Here is a 10,483-nt window from a genome sequence, read left to right as displayed (position 1 = left end):
TCCAGGACATCATGGAACCAGTCGTGCTACCATCATTCTTAGCGTGGACACACACAGGATCAACATCAGGAGTCATGATGTGGGGCACCATTAGCTACCATGGTCGTTCTCATCTGATATTCATGGAAGGAACACTGGCCATGATTTGGTCTCTCCAGAACATCATGGAATCAGTCCTACTTCCAACAGGATAACACCCGTCCACACACTGCCACACTACAAAATGTACTCTTCAGGGTCTCCAGCAGCTCCATCACCAGATCTCTTCTCCATCTAGAATATCTGAGACTGGATAGGGTGACGGATCTCCCAGGCACAGCAGAGGACAACCATCTTGGCTGAATTAGTTTGTAAAATATTTTATTGTACATATCATAAAGAATGTCATACTTTGAGGACAAAAATGGCTTCATATTGTGCTTCCGCACAATGCAAGATAATATTGACATCTACATAGACAAATATCAGTGAGTTTATAAAGCAATAAGAAACAATTAACATTAACATAAGACAGAGAATAAAGTCATATCGATTGCATCGTATACCTTCTTATTTATATTCCTAGGAGTAAATCACTATATTCGGCTGAATATCTCTTAATGCGGAAGACAGTTACATATACATAGCAGGATTGGTCCAATTTAGGTAAAATCTCTTAATTTTTTCCAAACCCCCCAAACTCTGTCGAACAGAGGAGTGTTATTAATCTCCCAGTGCGCTATCTGCTCTAACCTGCACACTTGATCACAGCGAGCCATCCATTAAGGGATAGTAGGCACACTCCTCGACTTCCAATTTGAAGCTATGAGGAGTCTGGCCACTGCTAGGAGATGTTGTTGTAGGCGGTTAGTATGTGGAGAGTGGCAATTTGATGGTCTTAGGCCAATCAGACAATGTTGTGGTGAAAAAGGGAAGGTCTTATCCTGCAATTTGGAAATGATATCACACACTCCCTTCCAGAAGGGTTCTATTAAATGACAATCCCACCATATGTGTTTGAACGATCCTTCAGTGTCGAGGGACCTCCAACACAACGGCGAGGAGTCGGGAAAAATCCTGTGCAGCTTTGCAGGGGTGTAGTACCACCTAGTGACCATTTTTAAGTAGTTCTCCTGCAGTCGCACACATCTGGATATTTCGTTGGTTTGTGATAAGAGTGTTCTTATTTCATCTGAAGTAAACGTGGTACCCAGGTCTTTCTCCCAACTCTTGAAAGGGGGAGCAATTGTTTGAGGAGATTCGAGTAGGGAGGCGTATATTTTGGAGATTTTTTTGCTTGGTTCCCTCCTCCCCATGGACATACAGTGGCGGAAATAATTATTTGACCCCTCACTGATTTTGTAAGTTTGTCCAATGACAAAGAAATGAAAAGTCTCAGAACAGTATCATTTCAATGGTAGGTTTATTGTAACAGTGGCAGATAGCACATCAAAAGGAAAATCGAAAAAATAACTTTAAATAAAAGATAGCAACTGATTTGCATTTCATTGAGTGAAATAAGTATTTGAACCCTCTAACAAAAAAAGACTTAATACTTGGTGGAAAAACCCTTGTTTGCAAGCACAGAGGTCAAACGTTTCTTGTAATTGATGACCAAGTTTGCGCACATTTTAGGAGGAATGTTGGTCCACTCCTCTTTGCAGATCATCTCTAAATCCCTAAGGTTTCGAGGCTGTCTCTGTGCAACTCTGAGCTTGAGCTCCCTCCATAGGTTTTCGATTGGATTAAGGTCCGGAGACTGACTAGGCCACTCCATGACCTTAATGTGCTTCTTCTTGAGCCACTCCTTTGTTGCCTTTGCTGTATGTTTTGGGTCATTGTCGTGCTGGAACACCCATCCACGACCCATTTTCAGTTTCCTGGCAGAGGGAAGGAGGTTGTCGCTCAGGATTTCACGATACATGGCTCCGTCCATTTTCCCGTTTATGCGAATAAGTTGTCCTGTGCCCTTAGCAGAAAAACACCCCCAAAGCAAAATGTTTCCACCCCCATGCTTGACGGTGGGGACGGTGTTTTGGGGGTCATAGGCAGCATTTTTCTTCCTCCAAACACAGCGAGTTGAGTTAATGCCAAAGAGCTCTATTTTGGTCTCATCAGACCACAGCACCTTCTCCCAGTCACTCTCTGAATCATTCAGGTGTTCATTGGCAAACTTCAGACGGGCCTGCACATGTGCCTTCCTGAGCAGGGGGACCTTGCGAGCCCTGCAGGATTTTAATCCATTGCGGTGTAATGTGTTTCCAATGGTTTTCTTGGTGACTGTGGTCCCTGCTAATTTGAGGTCATTAACTAACTCCTCCCGTGTAGTTCTAGGATGCTTTTTCACCTTTCTCAGAACCATTGACACCCCACGAGGTGAGATCTTGCGTGGAGCCCCAGAGCGAGGTCGATTGATGGTCATTTTGTGCTCCTTCCATTTTCGAACAATCGCACCAACAGTTGTCACCTTCTCTCCCAGCTTCTTGCTAATGGTTTTGTAGCCCATTCCAGCCTTGTGCAGGTCTACAATTTTGTCTCTGACATCCTTGGACAGCTCTTAGGTCTTTCCCATGTTGGAGAGTTTGGAGTCTGCTTGATTGATTGATTCTGTGGACAGGTGTCTTTTATACAGGTGACTAGTTAAGACAGGTGTCCTTAATGAGGGTGACTAATTGAGTAGAAGTGTCTAACCACTCTGTGGGAGCCAGAACTCTTAATGGTTGGTAGGGGTTCAAATACTTATTTCACTCAATGAAATGCAAATCAGTTGCTATCTTTTATTTAAAGTTTTTTTTTCGATTTTCCTTTTGATGTGCTATCTGCCACTGTTACAATAAACCTACCATTGAAATGATACTGTTCTGAGACTTTTCATTTCTTTGTCATTGGACAAACTTACAAAATCAGTGAGGGGTCAAATAATTATTTCCGCCACTGTATGTTCAAAATGAGTGGGGGTATTCCGGACCTGTGATAGTCTCCCTGCAGTGGCTTTTAAAATGTGGGCATATTGGAATTGGGTTAGATTCCACCTTGGCTGAACTACAAGTCCAAGATGAAAGAGCATCTGTATGACTGGCTTCCTGCATCGCAGCAAGGGGAGATGCCACCCAGTATTATGACCCTGTCGCAAAACCCAAAATAAAGAGGGCACCACCTATAAATCCAGCAGAATACAGGCTGCTCTTTACAGGAGACTAATATGTAAAGCAGCAGATGCTATAGTAATAACAATATCATAGGAAATTATGCCATTAACTCGCAGGTCATACCTCAAAGCCAGATTCCATCATTCAAGAGGACACAATGTGACAACAAACAGCAATCCTTCGCAGTATATTGTCACTTGAATGACAGTCCCAGTGTATAGACTAAGGCAAAGGTTCATGACACGAACCTTTAAACCAATAAAACACTCAGTTTTAATATTTCCAGAGAATATTTGAGAAAGCAAAGCACAGAATTCAGTGGTCAGGATTCAGTGAGTACCTCGGCACATCACACGCCCAGCCTTTACAATGCACAGTATGTGTTTATAAGTCTCCTATGTAGATATAATCTGCTATCTGCACGTCCTTTGTATTTGTGGAAGTTTTGCATACAATGGCCATAAGTCTCATTCTGTACAAATAAGGCCGGCCTTACACTCCTGATCCTCTCATGCACATGCATGCTTGGCCAAAGCAGGCTCAGAAGTAAGAGGGGAGGAAGCCGCTGCTGGAGAACATAATGGTCAGGCAGCTGCAATCCAACTTGCCCAATCCTTATCTCCTCTGACATCTGCTGTTAGGGGAGTCTGGAGAAACCTATACATATGAGATGGTTGGCCAGACCCGCCGACAAACATCTAAAGCTAGAAGATGACTGTATACAACAAGCCTGGAATTGCTGTAGGGCTATATTATAGGAAGAACAGTGCCACCTTAAAGGGGCTGTCCAGGATTTAATTTTTTTCCACCACCCACCCAGCAGTACCTGTGAAGATATCAGGACTTACCTTCTCCACGCTGCTCCATATCTCCCAAGCTGTCTTTACTGGACTCTGCATCAAAATCTACATGTATCATGTGGAGAAGTGTATGGCCAGACCTCCGGGACGTCAAGCAAACAGGACACAGGCAAAAGAGACCAAGGACCCACAGAGAACTTTATTACAAGTATACTGTAATAAAAGCACATGACAGTAAGCAGGTTAGGCAATAGTGGTAGCACTGCCACAGAACCACGTGCACTGGAAGACCAGAGACAAAACCCACAGAGTGCAGAGCCAGTGAACCCTGTTCTTCACAGAGCCCCTGGTGGTGGGGATGAACTAGGTGGAGGGCTCACTGGTTGCACCTCTAGGAAGGTCCCGGTACACTTCGTGCCCCTACCTGCAAGGAGCCACGCTAGTGCAAGCACCAGCAGAACAGACGACAGAACTGGAACCCAAGCAAACACAGGACATGGAACAGACAACAAGATGAACGGGAACCAGCACAGAAGCAGATGCCTGGACCCCAAACCGGATGGAAGCATGGCGGTCTCAGGCAGAGCTGCACACAGACTAGAGATACTGCACAGACTAGAGTTTCCCCCTCTCACGAAGGCAGGACAAAACACAGGAAGATAAGGAGAAGCACTGCAGGACAGACAAGAACAGACAAGGATCAGAAGCAGTAGGTACTGCCAGGCAGTGTCACGGTCCCTCCAGTGACAGAGAATTGAAGATCTGAAAGACTGGCTGCATGTTAGGTCATCTGACAGCCTGTTTTCACTTGTTGCAGTGTTGTTGGTAATGACCACACCTCTTGTCTCAGGTGTAGCTTGTGGTCATCACTGCTCCCCTATTTAGTCTGGACTCACACTTCATACCATGCTGTTGATATTATCTGCCTGGAGTTGGAAGAGCTGGTGTGAGTTCCTCATCTGTGTTTCTGCTCATCCATTTTCTATTGAAGATAAGTGTACTTCCCTTTGTATTTGGTTGTTCCCATTTGCTAGTTGTTTACTAGGCCTCAGGGAGACGCTGGTTCGTTCATCTGGGAAGGAACCAGTAGTCTCAAACCCTATCACTACTCCTAGGGCTTTCCAGGGCCTAGGTTTCCGGTGTATGAATATTCCCACCTTCAGGGTCTATTCATACTGACAGGAGTCAGGGCTAGGTTTAGGGTTTCCTAGGTGGTTACCTCTTCCCTTTCCCTAGCCGTGAGGCCTAGTTTCTGGTCATTTTCCTTCCGTTGTCATTCTGGTGTTCCTTCACCTACATTGTGACAGGCAGGACATAGGATAGACTACAATCAGACGCAGTAGAGCACTGCCAGGCCATCAGACGCAGTAGAGCACTGCCAGGCCATCAGACGCAGTAGAGCACTGCCAGGCCATCAGACGCAGTAGAGCACTGCCAGGCCATCAGACGCAGTAGAGCACTGCCAGGCCATCAGACGCAGTAGAGCACTGCCAGGCCATCAGACGCAGTAGAGCACTGCCAGGCCATCAGACGCAGTAGAGCACTGCCAGGCTATCAGACGCAGTAGAGCACTGCCAGGCTAAACAAGAAACAGACAAGGATAACCTAAACATCATACAGGACAGGTACAGATCAGACAAGGACATAACACTAAACACTATCACAGAACAGGTACCAACAACAAAGCATTACCAGTTGACACTACAAACAAGGGCAGATAGGAAAACCCTCCCTGGGTCAGCAGCAAGGGGCTGCACCCAGTAAGGCACTGTACAGAAGATAGACTGACCACAAGCCCCACAGCTCACAGGTAGAAATAGCTGCATTATGAGGGCACCTGATAAGCCACACCCAGGCACAGATCAGGGGACGTTAACCCCATCGGAACAGGAGTACAGAACCACAAAACACACAGGCTGCAGTACAGGATGTTGCCCCTGGCAACCAGCAGCCAGTGCGCCAGAGCACAAACAACCCGTGTAAGGCTACTTTCACACTAGCGTTTTGGCTTTCCGTTTGGGAGAATTTGGCTGAAAATGAGCAGATAATATTGCCCGAAACACTTCAGAATCCATCCTGCTGCTTTTGTCAGCAGTCACATCATCAATAACTACAAGAGAACCAGTTCCATTGGCAGCCATACATGCCCACGCCATGACACTACCACCACCATGCTTCACTGATGAGGTGGTATGCTTAGGATCATGAGCAGTTCCTTTCATTCTCCATACTCTTCTCTTCCTATGACTCTGGTACAAGTTGATCTTGGTCTCATCTGTCCATAGGATGTTGTTCCAGAACTGTGAAGGCTTTTTTAGATGTCGTTTGGCAAACTCTAATCTGGCCTTCCTGTTTTTGAGGCTCACCAATGGTTTACATCTTGTGGTGAACCCTCTGTATTCACTCTGGTGAAGTCTTCTCTTGATTGTTGACTTTGACACACATACACCTACCTCCTGGAGAGTGTTCTTGGTCTGGCCAACTGTTGTGAAGGGTGTTTTCTTCACCAGGGAAAGAATTCTTCGGTCATCCACCACAGTTGTTTTCCGTGGTCTTCCGGGTCTTTTGGTGTTGCTGAGCTCACCGGTGCGTTCCTTCTTTTTAAGGCTGTTCCAAACATTTGTTTTGGCCAGGCCTAATGTTTTTGCTATCTCTCTGATGGGTTTGTTGTGTTTTTTCAGCCTAATGATGGCTTGCTTCACTGATAGTGACAGCTCTTTGGATCTCATCTTGAGAGTTGACAGCAACAGATTCCAAATGCAAATAGCAGACTGGAAATGACCTCTGGACCTTTTATCTGCTCATTGTAATTGGGATAATGAGGGAATAACACACACCTGGCCATGGAACAACTGAGAAGCCAAGTGTCCCATTACTTTTAGTCCCTTACAAGTGGGAGGCACATATGCAAACTGTTGCGACTCCTACACCGTTCACCTGATTTGGATGTAAATACCCTCAAATTAAAGCTGACCGTCTGCAGGTAAAGCATATCTTGTTTGTTTAATTTCAAATCCATTGTGGTGGGGTATAGAGCCAAAAATGTTAGAATTGTGTCGATGTCCCAATATTTATGAACCGGACTATTTTGATGTACTTAGAATTTTTTATTTACTCAGTTTATTATTTTTCGAATTTATAGTAGGGTATCTAATAGACCCACCTTAGGGCACCTTATTTAGGTGCCTTGCATATCTGTCTTCAGGGCCATCCGAGGGCTTGCAGGAGGTTCCTGAATACAGGTTCGCCCCCATCGGGGCGGCCATTCCATTCTATAGGCAGGGATCGATAGCATAGGATGAGAATCAGGGAAAGGTCCCCCATCAGACCATCACCCTCCTGCCTAGACATCTGCCCTATCCTGTTTTGTGGAATACGAATGACTGCTGAGTTTACACAGCCTTTCTTTTGATTTAATATTTCTTTTTTGTTTTGCATATTTTGTGTTGGGTAATTTTAGCGCTTTAGGGCTATGTTTTAATCAGGGTGGTACTCTGTGAATACTCCATACTTGACTTTATACTGCCTTGGCACACTGACCCTCTGACGGGCTACTGTCTTAGCTGTGATTCCAGAAGAGATGTAAGCCAGAGAAAAAAATGACCTAAGCTATCTGGCTAGTGAACTCTTCGAGGCCGCCTTACCCTTATTTATGCTAAAAAGGAAACAAAAAGCACGGAGGACTTCTCCAATCCTTAGGCATCTCCGAAAGGTCCGGACAGTGGCAACTTATTTCTTTGGATTCCTGGGCTTATCAGAAGTGCTTGAAAAGTAATGAAAGCTAAGGATACCCAGATGGAAGCATAGGGAATCTAAAAGCTAACTAGAGGTCCGAACCTAAAGGAAAAAGGGGTCGGGTCAATAACATTCTAGGAATTTTTAATACCGGACATTATACTTAAATCTAGCATAATCTTATAAGAGAAATCTCAAATGGGTTTCTCATCAAGGGTTTATCAAAATAATCGTAACAGATTATAACAAAACATCTTAGAGAAGTACTTATCTTGACAAGGAACGACCAACTGAAGATGATTGCTGAACACCGATTCCTTTGGTGCAGAATATATTGCGAGACAGATGCTTTGATCCAAGATCCACTGGAGGCCTTGTGTTACATCTACCAGAAGAACTTTAGACGTCAAAACTCCTTCCTGGCAATCTGGTTCTAGGCTAGCGGTACCTTAAAGGAAAACTGCAGGTCTCCCGCTCCAGGGACAGGAAACCACTGAGGTTGGAGAGGGGCTCCACACCTTTTTATTCTGCAGGTTTCCTGTCCCTGGACACAGATCCTCTCTCTCTCTCTGTGGTGGGGGAAGAGAAAAGTAGCCTAAGGCTCCATTCACTCGTCCGTGGTGTGTTGCGGACCCGCAAATGGCGCATCCGCAACACACCCGCCCGGCACCCCTATAGAAATGCCTATTCTTGTCCGCAAGCTGCGGACAAGAATAGGACATGTTCTATCTTTTGCGGAGCTGCGGACCTGTAGATCGGGGCCGCGCTCCGCAAATGCGGATGCTGACAGCACACTGTGTGCTGTCCGCATCCATTCCGTCCCCATAGAAAATGAATGGGTCCGCACCCGTTCCGCAAAATTGCGGAACGGATGCGGACCCATTTGCGGACGTGTGAATGGAGCCCAACACTTACAAACAGAGAAGCAACACAAAGAGAGCAAACATTCACAGGCAGCAGTTCACAGAAGACACTGCAGCCAGCACGCAGCCCCAAGCAACCAGCCTGCAGCCAGCCTGCACAGACACAACTGTCACAGTGAACCGCACTGTGACATTGTGTATCCGACCTTAAAGGGGTCTTCCAGGAATAATGACCTATTCATGGAAGGCTTCTAGCCTTCATCGCACATTGAAAGATTCATACTTAACCGTTCAGGTCCTGGGCGCCGGCTTTCATTCCACATCTAGTTTTCTTTGAATAGGGGGAATGAAAATGGCCACCTGCGCCACTGCAGCCAATGCTGGGTCACATGCCGCTTGGGGACCCCTGAAGCTAGTCATTGGCTGCAGCGGTCCATGCCCTGACCAGAAGAAAAGGAGATGTGGATTGGAGGGCAGCACCCAGGATCTTTCAGTAGGCAATGCAGGCTAGGAGCCTTCCATTAAGGCCCCATTCACACATCCGCAATTCCGTTCCGCATTTTGCGAAATGGAATTGCAGACCCATTCAATTATATGGGGCCGCACGATGCGCGGCCCGGCTCTGGAAATGCAGACCCGCACTTCCGGGTCCGTATTTCCGTTCCCGAAAAAAATAGAACATGTCCTATTCTTGTCCGCAATCGCGGACAAGAATAGGCATATTCTATTAGTGCCGGCGATGTGCGGTCCGCAAAATGCGGAACGCACATTGACGGTGTCAGTGTTTTGTGGATCCGCAAACCACGTTACGGATGTGTGAATGGAGCCTTAGGCTACATGCATACGACCGTATACGTTTTGCGGTCCGCAAAAAAAAAAAGAAAAAATGATGACGTTCCGTATGGCATCCGTTTTTTTGGCGGATCCATTGTAATAATTTCTAGTTTGCGGACAAGGATAGACAAGAAAAAATAAATAGGACATGCACATATTTTATTTTTTGCAGGGCAACGGAACGGACATACTGATGCGGACAGCACACGGTGTGCTGTCCGCGTTTTTTTTGCGGACCCATTGAAATGAATGGGTCCGCATCCTATCTGCAAAAAAAACGGAACGGAAACAAACAACGTTCGTGTGCATGCAGCCTAATAGTTAATTATTCCTGGGAAACCCCTATAAAGAGGACCTTTAAACCCTTGTTTTAATAGCCTCATGCATTCCCCGTATAAGTTATGACTGAATTTAGAAGTTCTGAGTGAATTGCTAGCAGTCTGCAGTACGGGTACAGAGGGGCGGTAACCAGTTGGCGGTGGGGTGTTCCTGCACAGCCCGAAAATGGCAGCACTGGATTGATAAAGCGAGACAATGCAGGGTCCAGCTCCTGGCACATCTGCTGATCAGGTGTTTGAAGAGGCCACAGGGCTTTGTGAACGCTTAGGACAGTGACATCACTGCACATCGGTCACATGGCCTGAACGGGGCTCAGAAGGGTTCAGGCAGCCCCATGGGCATCGGCCCACTGGGAAGTTTCCCTGTAGATTCTATGGTCAGTCTGCCCCTGTACGGCGCTGTGCTTGGCAAGAGGTAAGACTTCCGCACTTCTGCTTAGCTTTAGCTACAAACTTGGCAATAGCATATCCAGTGCACCTGTATTGTGTTAACCAACACTGGCTGCACGCCTAGACTTGGAAGCAGCAGGGTGGCATTGATTTGCGTGCCAAGGCTTTGGCATAGATATCTTCATACCTGATTTTTTTTTTATTTGACTGTCATCTAGTGCCAAAATATTGTTATTACATTAGGCAAAAAAAAAGGTATTGCCTAAAGTAACAGCTACGCTGACAAGGTCAAGCCTGTAGTTAGTGAAGTACCCTAAGGCTGGGTTCACACGGGCGTTGCGGGTGAAGTGCGGGTGCATTGGGGGAAAATGCACGATTTTTCCCCGTGAGTGCAA

The sequence above is a fragment of the Bufo bufo genome, chromosome 8, assembly GCF_905171765.1.
Source record: "Bufo bufo chromosome 8, aBufBuf1.1, whole genome shotgun sequence".
Lineage (NCBI taxonomy): Eukaryota > Metazoa > Chordata > Amphibia > Anura > Bufonidae > Bufo > Bufo bufo.
The sequence above is the reverse complement of the archived record's forward strand: the minus strand, read 5'-3'. Positions refer to the sequence as shown.